The following is a 13984-nucleotide window of genomic DNA, read 5'->3' as shown; positions in this document are numbered from 1 at the left end:
TGAATCTCAAAAGATCTAGGAGTTTCAATTCATTTAAAACCTAATGTTAAATTTCATTTTTCAAGGTGGAAATTGGTAAATCGTCATTTACCTACCTTCAAATATTTTGTAGCTTGGATTACGACATCCCTTTTCCAAGTTATAAAATATTGTGTTGGGTCCTAGCCTTAAAATTTCATATTGGGTGTTATATTAAGGACTTAAATCAACTAAACTTGAATTTATCCCTCATAGATGTCTAGTTATGACAACTATGGTCTTCCTTATCGTTTTGGATAAAGCCTTCTTAATGAAGATCATATCCCAAATGGCGATCAAGGTGAAAGATTAATCCCTTTGTTGTGCATTAATGGGACTGGAAATCATATGTCACTTCCTCCACCTCCTCCAATTATTCTCCCTAAATCACAAGTTCTTGAAAAGTTCAAGGTCACTCAATCCCTATTGGCAAGCAATGTCTATATGTGCTCACATCTTGGAGATGAAGTCTCATATTGACAAGCTGGGAGAGTTGGGTGTCGAAGTCTCAAGGAAGTTGACTGTTTATTGGGTTCTTCAATCACTTTCCGAGTCATATAGTGAGTTCGTTAAGGAATACTATGTGACAGACCACGACATGACCCTTAATGATCTTACCTATTTGCTTGTTGTTGCTGAATCAGCAATGATTTGGGGCACTGGTAAAGCAAATTTGATTGGAAGATATACTTCCCAAACTTACATGGACATTGACAATGGAAACATTGGAAGTCCAGAAAAGTCTTCTCTTCCCAATGGAAAGGGATCGGCCATAGTCAACCCGGTTGACCAAATGGTAAAGCGAAAGGCTAAGTCTGAGATAGTCCCATTACCATTACTAAAGAGTCCATATGTTTCTATTGCCAAAAGAACGGGAATTGGTTGCGAAGCTGCCTTATTTACCTGAAAGTTCACTAAGATGGTAAAGGTCAAAAAATTGACTATGCTTCAGGTAAAATCCACTATCTAACTCTATTAAGTTCCTATTTGGAGATTCTTATTACATGATGTGACTAGGCCGCATTTTGATGTTTTGTAGAATCTAAAAAGGAGAGGAAGCTTAGAAGAAGAGTATGCTGAATTTGATCGCAAAGATGGATCGCATGATTCGAAGATCAGAATTTTAAGCTACTGCTCAAGAGTTATGATAGATTGCTTAGGAATAGATAACAATAGAGTTTTCATATGTATTTGCATTGTAAGGATAAGTTTTTCCACAATTTTAAAATAAAAGGAAAATTTTGATTTTATTTACTTTTAAGTATCCTTACAATGGGACTTGTGAAAATTGTTGTTTATATGATTCCATTGATAACAATATTGGAAAATGGATTTGATTCTTTCGTTTGTGGTAGTGTCATAATTTACCAAATAAGGAAAGATTTTCATCACCCAAGTTTCAGTTGGATAGAAATTTGGAATCATGCAACTTGTATTGTATGATGAATGAGAATTTTCATCTTTGGGAAATTAAGACTAATTCCTTGTTCACATGTATATGTGAGTCAAGTGAAGGACTAGGAGATCGGGTACACTTGGTTGTGCGCTGATCAGGTCCACCACAAAGAACGATAAGGCTATTTGTCATGATTTACTAAAGTTTAGTAAATATGGTTATGCTTACAAGTTTAAGTGTAATTCTGAAACATTGGAAAGGTGTCAATGTATGACAGGACGAATGAGTAGAATCAAATTAGGCAGAAAGATAAAAGTTTCTCCAATCTGAAAAGATGGGAGAGTACTTCAGTATCATGTTTTATGATCATCTTAATGATTATGAAAAATCATATTACAATCGATCCTCTAAGGACATCTTGGTGCATTTGTTTGGCTAAGAAGAGGAATCGTGAATTGTCGAAATGGTTAAATCAAAAGATGAGTCATACTTCGTTCCAAAATTGAGTCTTAGAGTAACACTCCAAGATCGAGCCTTGCGTGACATAATGTTAAGAAGGTTTAAAACACTTATCAAATGTAGAGTAAAATGTTTTCTACTCTTGTACATTTAAAATTGGTGAGTTGTGATGTTTTTGGATAAAACAAAAGACCAACTAAGGCCAATTGTGTGAAGTGTTTGTCTTGATAAGAATCCGCATAAACTCTTGAATATTTGCTTTGTCAAGGAATGGTTCTTGACAAGAGAATCTTATATGTCAAGAGGTCAGTGGGAGTCTTAAAGGTCTTGAAAAGTTTCAAGAACTAATCAAGGGTATTGTTTATCACTAGCACACGACTTGAGGTTTATAACCTATCGTGTTGACATATTCTTGTTTCTGTGCCCATTCCAGTTAAAGTTGACTATGCATGTGAGTTCTATGAGTTCTCAGTTGTTTGCATAACTACTTGGAAGCAATGGTAGGCCCTTGTGCTGCCAGGTGGCAAGAAGTTAAGATTGAACAAGTTCAGTCCATATGAGTTTGGATTTGTCACTAACCTCCTCTTGTGGTTATGTTTTTGACAAATTCACATGGATAGGAACACATACACCATAAAATCGAAGTTTCATAAGGTTTCTGTTCGATTCATGAAAAGGATGGTGAGGAAACGCTTTCACTAAGTAGATTTTAAGGAGATAGAAATTGTGATATTTGCATTCTCAAATTCAATTGTGATTACGACATCCCTTTTCATAATTCGAATTGTGAGCAATGGAAAAGGTCTAAACATTTGAGACTATGATTACGACATCCCTTTTCATAGTTCTAAAAGTTGTTTAGACACACATGTGAGCTATATGAGGAAAGGTGTATGATTTTGGGTAGCTTAGATAAAGTTTTATCAAAGCATCTCGTATTAGAAACCTGAACTTTGAAAATGAAAGTCAATAAAGGATTGATTTCTAGAAGTCCAGTTGATTTCTGGATACATGTCAAAGCTAGTGGGAGCATAAGTGTTATGCTGATAAGAATATAATTATCATGCTAGTGGGAGCATGATTATTATGTGTTGCAAGTTAGCAATGTTAATTATAGAAAACAAAAGTTTCAATTTGCAAAGTTGCAGGGTTTGAAAAGTTTTTTTTGCTGTAATTAAGGGAGAGGAAATTATACTTCATTCCAATTCTAAAAGCTTAAATTGAGATTTTAATCAAATTTAGTCAAGTATATACATGAATGTTATATTGGAATGGTTCAACATAAGGAAAATCTATATATGGAAATATTAATTGCGTTCTCAATATTCGATTATGATTACGACATCCCTCTTCATAGTCCGAATTTTGAGAACATGGCTGATAGAAAAAATTATAGCAAAAGACTAGTCTAGGATCATGTCTTTATGTGAGACATTATGAATTGTATCCCATATGCTTCGGGTATATGATCGATTGCATATGCTATAATATTTCTATGTGTTCTGAATTTTCCAAATGCCTAGGGCATTAAGAGGGAAAAAGGACCAGAACTGTATATGACTAAAATGATTAAAAAATTATCGAGGACAATCTGAGGCTTACCAAAGATTGGTTACTCATGGGCAGTTGGAAGTATAGTGTTAATTTTGGAAGGATCATATTGACGTATTCTGAAAAGAGGCAACTCTTGTTCAGAAGTGATAGTCAAAATAGGAATATGGAAATGTTTCCATAAGTGGAAGTTATTCTTTAAATCTGGGTAAGATGAGAAAACTTAATGCAAGAAGGATGTTCAAAGGAATGTACTTTGAATGTGAGACTTCGTTTCCATGGAATTTCTCTCCATTGGAATATTTTGTAATGTTTGTTGTCGGGTCTTTGTGACTTTTGTGCATAGTCATTACAAGAGGATCATCGCATATAAGTTTAGAATTTAACAGATTTTAGTAAATGGCAAAGAATCTTGGATTCTTACATTTATCATAGGGATTTGGAATTGTGAAATGAGCATCATTGAAATGTTTTCAATTGATCTATTCCATAAAGAAAGGACCATAGGGAAACATAGTGTGCATGCTTGTAGCATGGGACAACTATTGTTTTAGTTCAAGTATTAAGTTGATTATTTGAAACATTATACAATGAGTAATGAGTAATCAATATGACTCAAAAGTTTTGGGGCCATATAGTATTAGTATTATTCTTGTGTTTCACTTTGCATGTTTTGACTTCCTGAATAACTAGGTTATTCAAACCATCCACAGTCGATCATACTTTGGAAGTAACTATTGAGGCAACACTGTCATGAATGGGTCTGTAGTATGTCTAGATGTTATAGACATAGTTGCAGTATTCATGAGTACTCCTGGAATAAGATTCGAATATTGGATTAAACCCACGCTCATTTGAATCACTTCATGGATTTTATCACGAGTTATCATGAGACGATAATATCTTATATTCTTCAAACGGAGACGTGTGACTTGTAGTTGCGAGTCGGTTGCACATTGACATATGTAAACGCACCAGTAACTTGGATGTTATAAAACATATCGTTGTGTGTAATTTGATGAGTGAGTACAAGCGAGCATTTGGGTCGAAGTTTATCCGTTCCTTCAACTCCCCCGAAGCTCCAACAAAGCTCTTGCTAAGAGCAAGCGATACAAAGGATCGGGTAGCCCCCGAATCAAATAATATCAATGCAGAAATACCATTCACGAGGAACGATCTTAAAATAAAACACATGAATATAAGCAAGCAAATAAATATAAATAAAGATATAAGGAGAAGATACATACCCGTCACCACATCTGGTGCCGCGCAAGCCTCCTTGGTCATCAACTAAAAAGCCCTGATCTTCACCATAGGCGCATCCACCTTGGCCTGGCCGCCATTGGTGATCCTCAACATCGCTGGAGCCAGTGCTACCACTGGTCTCGCTGCTGCTAAACTCGGACAATGAGCCTTCTTGTGGCCCCTCTAATTTCAATGGAAGCAAATCAAATCAGATATCGGGGTGGTGGTGGTAGTAGCAGTACAATCCCTGCTAATATGACACGTCCGTCCGCACTTGAAGCAGCCAAAACCAACCACCCTGCACGCCCCATCGTGCGTCTTGCCGCTCTTGCTACAACGGTTCCGACCCTGGTGGCCTCTCGACCTAGAATCAAATACCTTGGGCCTCTTTCCTGAACTCCCTGAAACCGGAGTCTGATCTGGCTTCCTTTTCCTCTCCGTCTCAAGATCCATGTTCCTCTCCCTAGATATCGCAATCATATCCTATAGTGTCCTGCAACTAGATCGACTCACAAACTGCCAAATGTCATTCCTCAGCATCTTGTGGTACTTTTCCTTCTTCATCTCCTCGTCCGCCACATACTACATAACCAAAAATACTCTCTCCCGGAACATCACAGTGATCTCAGCCACCATCTCAGTAGTCTGGCGGAGATCTTGAAACTCTCATGCCAACTGTTGCACCTCAATCACTGGTGCAAACTCAGCCTTGAATATAGTCACAAAGTCATCCCATGCCGTGGACTCAATTGCCTCACCTCCCAAGGCATGTCCTACCTCCTCCCACGAGTCGCGGGCTCTGTCTTTCAGAAGGCAGGAAGCAAGTCTGACATTTTCCCTATCAGGAGAACTGCTGATGCGGAAGGCGTTAGCAACATCCGCTAACCTACGACTGCTCGTAATCAGGTCCTTCTCCCCATAGTAATCTGGAGCCCCGCATTCCCGGAACTCCCTGAAGGTCAGTGAACGCATCCCAATCAAAGCTACCATCTTAGAACGGAAATAGCCTAAATGCTCCTTTAACACCTCCATGATATCCTCCTTGATCGTACCAAAAATCACAAGAGTCTGCTCAAGTATGCAATGCGTAATCACAGATGAAATGAACTCTTGCGTCTGATCATCCTCTGCTTTTAGTAGTACGCGCCCATACTACCTTCCAAGTCACTCCTTATTCATACAATTAATCCTCATCAACATAAGGCTTCCAACACTAAATATCTTATTAGGTTTTGCTAGGGTAACCACCGCATCGCTATCTGCCGTCAGCTACAGAAGGAATGCCCGCTAACCCCCTCTAACTAGCTCACGAATACAATTACATATCACTAAGACCAGATAATTCTTTGAATGAGAGGTTTCACACTACAACGGTTGGACTCAGAGAAGAGCTGCGTAATAGAGTTAAAACCGAACCTTCTAAAATTATTTAGTCTCAATAATATGTAACTTAGGATATTCGTTTACTAGTTAGCTGACGTTAGTGGGAACTCTTAAAAAGCACAAAGCAAGCAACATTCGAGCATTGAGTAATCAGAACCAAGCATAACCTAACTAGGCCATCCTATCACTAACTGATCAGTACTAGCATGAAAGTCTACAAGCTCATACAGAAGGCATATAAAGGCATCTATCCTAGCATTCTATCATGCAAATTCTGAGTAGATCCTTAGCCTTAACTAGCATGCGGTTCATAGATTCAAAAATCAAAGCATATCATAAATCATGTATGGGTATTTTGGGAAAACTTACTTGAGCTCGGCCGATTGGATGCACCACACCCTGTTATTTTATTAGAACTATTTTTATAAATCATTTCCTTTTTGAAATTTTTTACCAAACCCTCAGTTTAAGTTCAGACATACCCGAGAGTACGTCCGAATCCCTCAAACCAAGGCTCTGATACCAACTTGTAACGTCCCAAAAATAAGACCAAATTTTTTTCATTTTTAAATTAATAAAACCGTAATCCAAAACATCATCATAAAACCAGGATGGATCAAAGTGTATCAACACATCATAAAATATGAGAGTAAATCACAAATCACGGAATAAGGTGGTGTGTGCTCTGCAATCATCTCGGGCTCTTCTCTTTCGAAGCAGAAGTACCTGAAACATAAACTGAAAAATGTAAGCACAAAGCTTAGTGAGTTCCGAAAAGTACCACATACCATACATAATAAATACATAATGGGACCCGCCCGACATCGGGCCCCGCTCAGTATATAGATCTATTAGTCATCAATCCCCGCCTGGCATCAGGCCCCGCCAGGTATACATATAAACATATAAACATAGAATCATACAAACAAATACGCTAACCACAAAGATGATAGCATACAGTACAGTCATCGGGCCTTGCCTGGTAAGCATATCAACAAAGCACATGGAAGAGTCACGCAAACATCTAGCATCCTAACATAATAAACCATGGGCTAGAATTGATTCCGTTGAACTGCTAAAAGAGTGTGAGAAAACTCACCTCTAATTGCTGCATCACTCGGATAAATCTTTGTCTGCTGGTTTGGCAAATCTCCACACTGTCATCAAAAAACACATCTAATTAATAATTGCATTATGACCTATATCTAAGAGTCTAAGCTAGGGTAAAAGACCAATTTACCCTTTATCTAACATGGCCCAAAACCAAGGCCCAACTCAACCATATAAACGCCCAAATCCTAAAGCCCAATATAATTGTGGCCCAATCTTCCAAATTAGGCCCGAACTCATCGTGGGCCTAAAATCCAAGGAAGCCTAACATGCTAGTCCAAAGCCCAAAACCCCTAATGGCCCAAGGCCCAAAATCGACCCCATTAGGCTTCTGCAATGAACGCCTGTCGTTCCTCTGTACGACGCCTGGCGTCCGAACGCCGAGCGTTCACATGCAAATGCCTGGCGTTTGCTCGCTGTTCACCAACTTCCAAACCAACGACTTAATGGATTAAGATATCAAGTCTAAACTTCAGATCCAGTCATAATGGAACGTCTAAAGCCATAAAGTTGAATACTTTCTGGATATGCATGGTTATAATGAGCGCAACACCAATATTTTAACTCAAAATCAACTACAAAGCTCCAAAACTCTTGCATGGAAGATTATGAAGACCCAATATTGCATTTTTATGATTTTAGACTCACTATTATGCTTGAAAGGACAGTGCAAACCTCTGGAGCATTACAAACTCGCAGAGATCAAGTCTTTGGGACCAAAAAGAACATAAACTAGCCCTAAATCAAAATCTAACAAATGAGACATCAAGATCTGAACTTTATACCTCAAAATGATGCTCCAAGATGTCAAGAGTCCAGATCCACAAGCTAGAGAGCAACCATAATACTCCAAATATCTTCCTTCTCTTATGAAAAACACTAAATGACACCAAAAAGATGAACCAATGCTTCAAACTCTCATACACACATAGATTTTTCGAAATGATGATAGAGGTTGGAGTGGTGAAGGGTTTAGAGACCATAACATTCTTTAAATAGGGTGCAAACCCTAAAAATTAGGGTTTGATCTTTGCGTGAAAATGCCCGACATCCATCATAGAACGCTTGGCATTCCATATCATACGCCTGGCGTTTGGACCAAAGTGTCAATAATCAACACAACAAGGTTAAAAGTGCAAATACTTGGAAACCATGGTGTTACAAGTACCCTCTACGATGCTTCATTGGACGTCGTAGCGCTAATAAGATAAATATCACCCACTTTGATTTGCCATCGTGGTTGTAGCTAGCAACCGTAGGTGGGGGTGTCAACCCGTATAGTAGTAAGGGCCTTCTAAGTATTTCTACCTAGGGAAATGAATACCGTCTCACTATAAATGCCACTGAGTAGTGTATATGAAAAACTCTCAGCCCTAACTTATACATGGATAAGTCACTATGCAAAATGATTTAGGTTGCATAGAGTTTATAAAGGCCAAGTACGTTCGATAAGTACATACGTAAAAGTGTACAATACTCACTTAAGTGGTAAATCTCATAGTAGTGTTCACATGTACATGTATAAATTAAATGTTATAATATATATACATATATATATATATATATATATATATATATATATATATATATATATATAAAGATTTTCATTGCATTGTATTTATTTTAATATATATATATATATATATATATATATATATATATATATATATATATATATATATATATATATATATATATATATATATATATATATATATATATATATATATATTAGAAAAACTATAAAAAAAATTCTTTTCATTTAGGTTTTTTGGGTCATTTTCATGCATTTTTCTCTCCTCCTTCTTCACGTCTCTAGGATTCCTTTTACTTTTTGTCACAATACACGGTCAAGTTCAAACTTTTGTCTGCTTATACCCCGTTTACATGTGGTGTCACTAATTTGTGAAACTTTAGAACTATTGAGAACACATTTATTTGCTAATTTAATTAGTGGCGGTGCATTGAGGTATTTTATGACAAGCAGCTCCTATTAAATAATTCGGTCATAGCAGGTGATAATCAAATATAAGGCGTTTTTAAAATACCCGTGAGTAAGTAGCATATGTTCTTTTTGTAGTAAGTAGCATATGGTCTTTTTGACTAGTTATTTCATTTTAAACAACATAACATATGAATATATCAAGTTTAAAACTAGTTTTTGTGTAAGTAATATGTTACTTGAAAAAATAACCTTTTATGAACTAGATATAAGTTGGTAACTGTTTTTCATAAGCAAACTATGATATTGCACATGTATTCTCCACCAAAGTGTATAAAAACATAAAAAGAGTAGCCATAAACACCCACCTTCATGTGTGAATTTCAGTCTAGACTCGAGAATGTGATCGTGTTAAGGAAGCACCGCGAGATAGCACAAATAGCAATGAACTTTGATCCAGCTGTTTGGACTCAATACTCACGAAACAAATAATAAAAAGTCGAGAATTGGTCTTGAAATCATCACAGAAAAAGGCACCAAGAGGTGGCAACCAAGTAGTGGTGGTCGAAGGGTGGTTTTCTACACCATGCGTAGCAAGCCTACTACGCCAAGTGTAGTTGGTCATGTTGAACATGAGAAATTAATGATCTATGCCCAACGTAGATCAAATTATGCCCAGCGCAGTACATCGGTTGAAATCTTCATAAATAGTTATTTATGTCTAACCTAAAGAGAGATTCAGATTTGTAATCAACCTTGGTCAAAAATTAACTCCTATATTTTCCATTTTGAGGGTCTAGAAGGCGGCTGGAGGGTTGTTAAGCTGAAAAAAGAAAAGATCTGAAGGATTAGAGAGGGGATTCATGCCAGAAATCATTTGGATTGTTGTTCCGACCACAATTAGCATTCTGATATGATTCTATATGTGTTTACTTTCTGATTTGGGGATTGAAAACCCTTTTGCTCTGTGTTAGACAAGATGAATCCTTGAAATTATGGATTATTTCCTATTTAGATTATTTATTCTTTCTCAATTTATTATGTTTTCTTGATAAAGGATCCTTATGTGTTAAAGTTTCAATCTTTTCTATTCACTGTTGAGCATTGTTAAGTTTAGATGAACAATCTAGCTTGATGTGCTTGAATCATATGTGTTTATGCGTTATAAATTTGTGTGACTAGTGCTAGATCAAAACCTAGGGTTAAATAGTAAGTTTGTAATTTTAATGTATAAGTATACATGTGATGACCATTCATATGTACTAGCTTCATGATTTTGATGCTAATAATTCAAGTCTCTCATAATACAAATTGAACATCGATTTTTAGGATAACTGGTTCACTTGATCATTTTAACTAAAAGTCTTAAAGATCAAAAGATTAGTTATCTAGACCTAGAAACTAGTCATATTAGGAATCGGTGAATAAATAATAAATAACTATTGCATTAGTAGTTATCTATGATTTTGAGATGTAATGTTGTCTAAACCAAAGTACCTAAAGTGATTAATTTTCAGTTAGTTTATCAATATTATTTGTTTATTTAATTAAGATTTTAGAATCATAAACCCCCACTTCTATTGCGTTCTGTTATTCAGTGTAACCTATGATCAAAATCCCAGGTTAATTCACTATCGTTTCCCGAGAGTTCGAGAACCCGTATTTACCGTCTCTATATTGTCAAACGAATAGGTACATTTGCCTAATTGTGTAGCAGTTCTAGTTAATAAGTACAAAATGATAAATATAAAATTACTGTATTTCTACACATCAAGTTTTTGGTGCAGTTGCCGGGGAACGGTTTTCATTTTATTTGGTTTGTTTGATTATTAGTTATTTGTTTTTAAATTCTTAGTTTTATTTATTTTATTTTCTTTGATAACATGTCACTTGTTAGAAAGGTTTATGCTATTGTTTTGCACCAATTTGAAGTATAAGAAAGTACTCGGTGGACCTAGAAACAAAAATGATCAAAATGGAGGATTGATCGGTTACGCGTGGTGTAATTTTACCTACGCCCAACGTAGGTTTAAAAAATCGTGACTATGCATACCGGCCACACCTTCTACACCCATCGTAATGTGATAGCTTACATGCAATGTAGGCCAACTCAGGTAACTCTGTTCTTACCCGATTCACTTTTCACCTTTTCACAAACCTCACCAGATACCTCTCGACTGTATCGGCAAATCTCATCAAATATATCTGATTTTTTTTTTCTGAAATCAACTCAAGGGTATGTTAATTGTTGACCCTATCTCTTAATTTGCGGTTTAATTTCATGTTTTTTTGCTGCAATAAGCGTAAATGGATTTCTAGGGTTTATGTGACTTGATTCGTTTGTTTTCTGATTTTTATGAAATCGATGCATGATATTGCTCGTTCGGAGTGATTAGCACTCATATCACTTCCATTTTGACCGATTTCTGTCCTGGACATCGACTGGAAGCACCGTTGTGCGACCAGCTATGCCGAGCGTACACAAACCTACACCCAACATAGAGCAGACAACCAAAATGTTGTATTTTTCATAATCTGTTTTACTAGGTTGTGTTGTTTGGTTTTCTGTGTTTGTTTTTACTGGATAATTCCCATACGGAATAAAAGGAGTGATCAAGATCAGACTCCCAAAGAATTGAATGACCACCAATTTTTGCAATTCCCAAGGAACTTGAATGCAAAACACTTTTGGGGTATCAGAGTAGGCTTCGTCAATTTCTTCACAAAGAGATTGACATTGCACCTTCATTTTATTAGTAATCGGTGTCCCAAACTAGACCACATGAACTGATTTGGTTTTTTTTTTGACATACACCCACTTGGATGCAGGTGGTGTGCCTTTGTTTACATGTCGTGGTTAGGACAATTTGTTCAGGTTTTAGGAGCCTGTTTATAAGGATTTTTTTGTTGGAGTTCTTTTCTACGGTTTCTTTCGATCATACTAAGGCTTATGGTGATAGATTGTCTTTTCTTTTAGACTCGATGGAGTTAGTAGAGAGTGTAGCATGATTGAGCTTGCTACTAGAGTTGAGATTTACATTGTGGATGAGATGAGGAGCATCTACTTCCAGGAGTTTCTTAGAGCTTGTATTACATTACCACCTGAGGATTACAGTGAGAGTGATTTCTGGGTTGAGCTTACGGGTAGTGGGTATGTTCTGTCGATTGCGCGAGGAATGATGATTCGTTCGACTACTTATCATTATTGCACTGGTTGATTTATATATCTCTCACGCATCACAAGAATCACGAGAGGGTACCTTCGACCGATCTATTTTTCTTATGGACACTTATCACTCCAGGGAGGTACCTAAACCTCCTAGTTTTTGTAGCTACATATTTAGCGCAAGAGGCCAGGGGGATTCATGAGGGTAGCCCAATTTTTATGTGCATTTCGTCATTAGATTGGCCCAATCTTATTCCTTATTCATGAAAGACATTACATGGAGGATGATATGTTATGACATGAAGTTGATGAGTCAACAAATTTTGGAGGCGATGAGGGTTTTATTACGTGGTGATGATGGCATCTTGAGGATATGGATTGTTGATGCATAAAAGTGAACCTCTAGCAATCCGAGCCAAACCAGATCCGAATCCAACCTTAGTCCGAAAAGTGAAGTGTTCCAAAGTCTGTCTTCTTCCGAGATAAAGACATTTCCAAGAAATCCAAAGTTAGCCTTTTGATGTGATAGAGTCTGTACAAACATTAAATGCTCTTTGCCTTTTTAGTTGAGTGAACAGTTCATAGGACCAAATCAGTAAATCTTTTATGTGTCAGTTTTGTTAAACACTTAGTTTTACCTTATCCATAGAATGTTCTCGGTTTGTACTATGTCTCTCCTTTACTATTTAAGGAGATGATGTTTCAAGAATTGTAAGCAAGAAATAGCATTACTTCACATCAATTACTAATTCTATTGCAAGTCAAATCTCTTTCACTTCCATTCTTCTTGTTCTTAAATTATCTTTACTTTGTTCTTACTCTATTTTACTTACTTGAATACTTTGTTGAATATCATCTTCACGTCTTGACTGGTTTACCAGACTTGACTGGACCAATATTTTAGCAGCAAACATTCATCTTAAAAGTTAATTCAAGGTTTGAGTTTTCAAACCTTGTCTGCGCACTGAATCTTGTACTCTTAATTGGTATCAGAGCTTAAGTGGTTGTCCTTTGAATCCATAAGACCATATTATAATTGATCTGAGATCACCTTGGTATCTCAATAATTTTTGTGTTCAAGAAAAAAGTTCTTCTATATATCACTTCTACTCCAATACTCTAACTTCAATGGCTGCTCATAATCAAACTCAACAAATGTATTCGATGCAAATAACAAATAGCATGGGTTGCACCTCTCGTGCCTATTGCTATTTGTTGAAGAGTATGATCACTGGAAAGTTAGGATGGAAAGATTTTTACTAGGCAAGGAAAAAGGTGAAGAAATATGGAGGTCTGTGAAAGAAGGTCCTCGTGTTCCAGTGAGACAAATGGTGAAAGATGATGTTGTTACTCTCATGGGCCAAGAAGAACAACGTCCATCACCTCTTACTGCTTCAAACATCGAAAAGCTTCATGCATACCAGATTGCATTTTCAGAGATGGTGTTTGGTGTCCTCTGTCTCTCTTTGAGCACATAAATTATGCAAATCTGCAAAAGTGATTTGGGACACTCTTCAGGACTTGTTCGGAGGGTCCGAGAACATAAAGGATAAGTGTATGACTTCGGTTGTCAACGGTTTTGATACCTTCACCACTACTCCAGGTGAATTGGTAGCTTCGACTTCAAATAGGTACATAATTGTTGTGAACAATATGAATACACACAATATAGTCAAAACTCCTCATGAGTACAATCTGAAGTTTATCAATAGCC

General features: G+C 36.7%; 1 pseudogene; it reads right to left on the bottom strand.

The window, feature by feature from the left end:
- LOC145164693 (uncharacterized) overlaps positions 1–13184 on the bottom strand; it is a 105262-nt pseudogene extending 92078 nt beyond the window's left edge.
- Between the last annotated feature and the right edge of the window lie 800 nt (positions 13185–13984).

Source organism: Lactuca virosa, chromosome 3 (genome assembly GCF_052849685.1).
Source record: "Lactuca virosa cultivar CGN04683 chromosome 3, Lactuca_virosa_CGN04683_v6, whole genome shotgun sequence".
In the NCBI taxonomy this organism is placed as follows: domain Eukaryota; kingdom Viridiplantae; phylum Streptophyta; class Magnoliopsida; order Asterales; family Asteraceae; genus Lactuca; species Lactuca virosa.
Note: the sequence above shows the minus strand (reverse complement) of the source record. Positions and strands in the feature narration are given on the sequence as shown.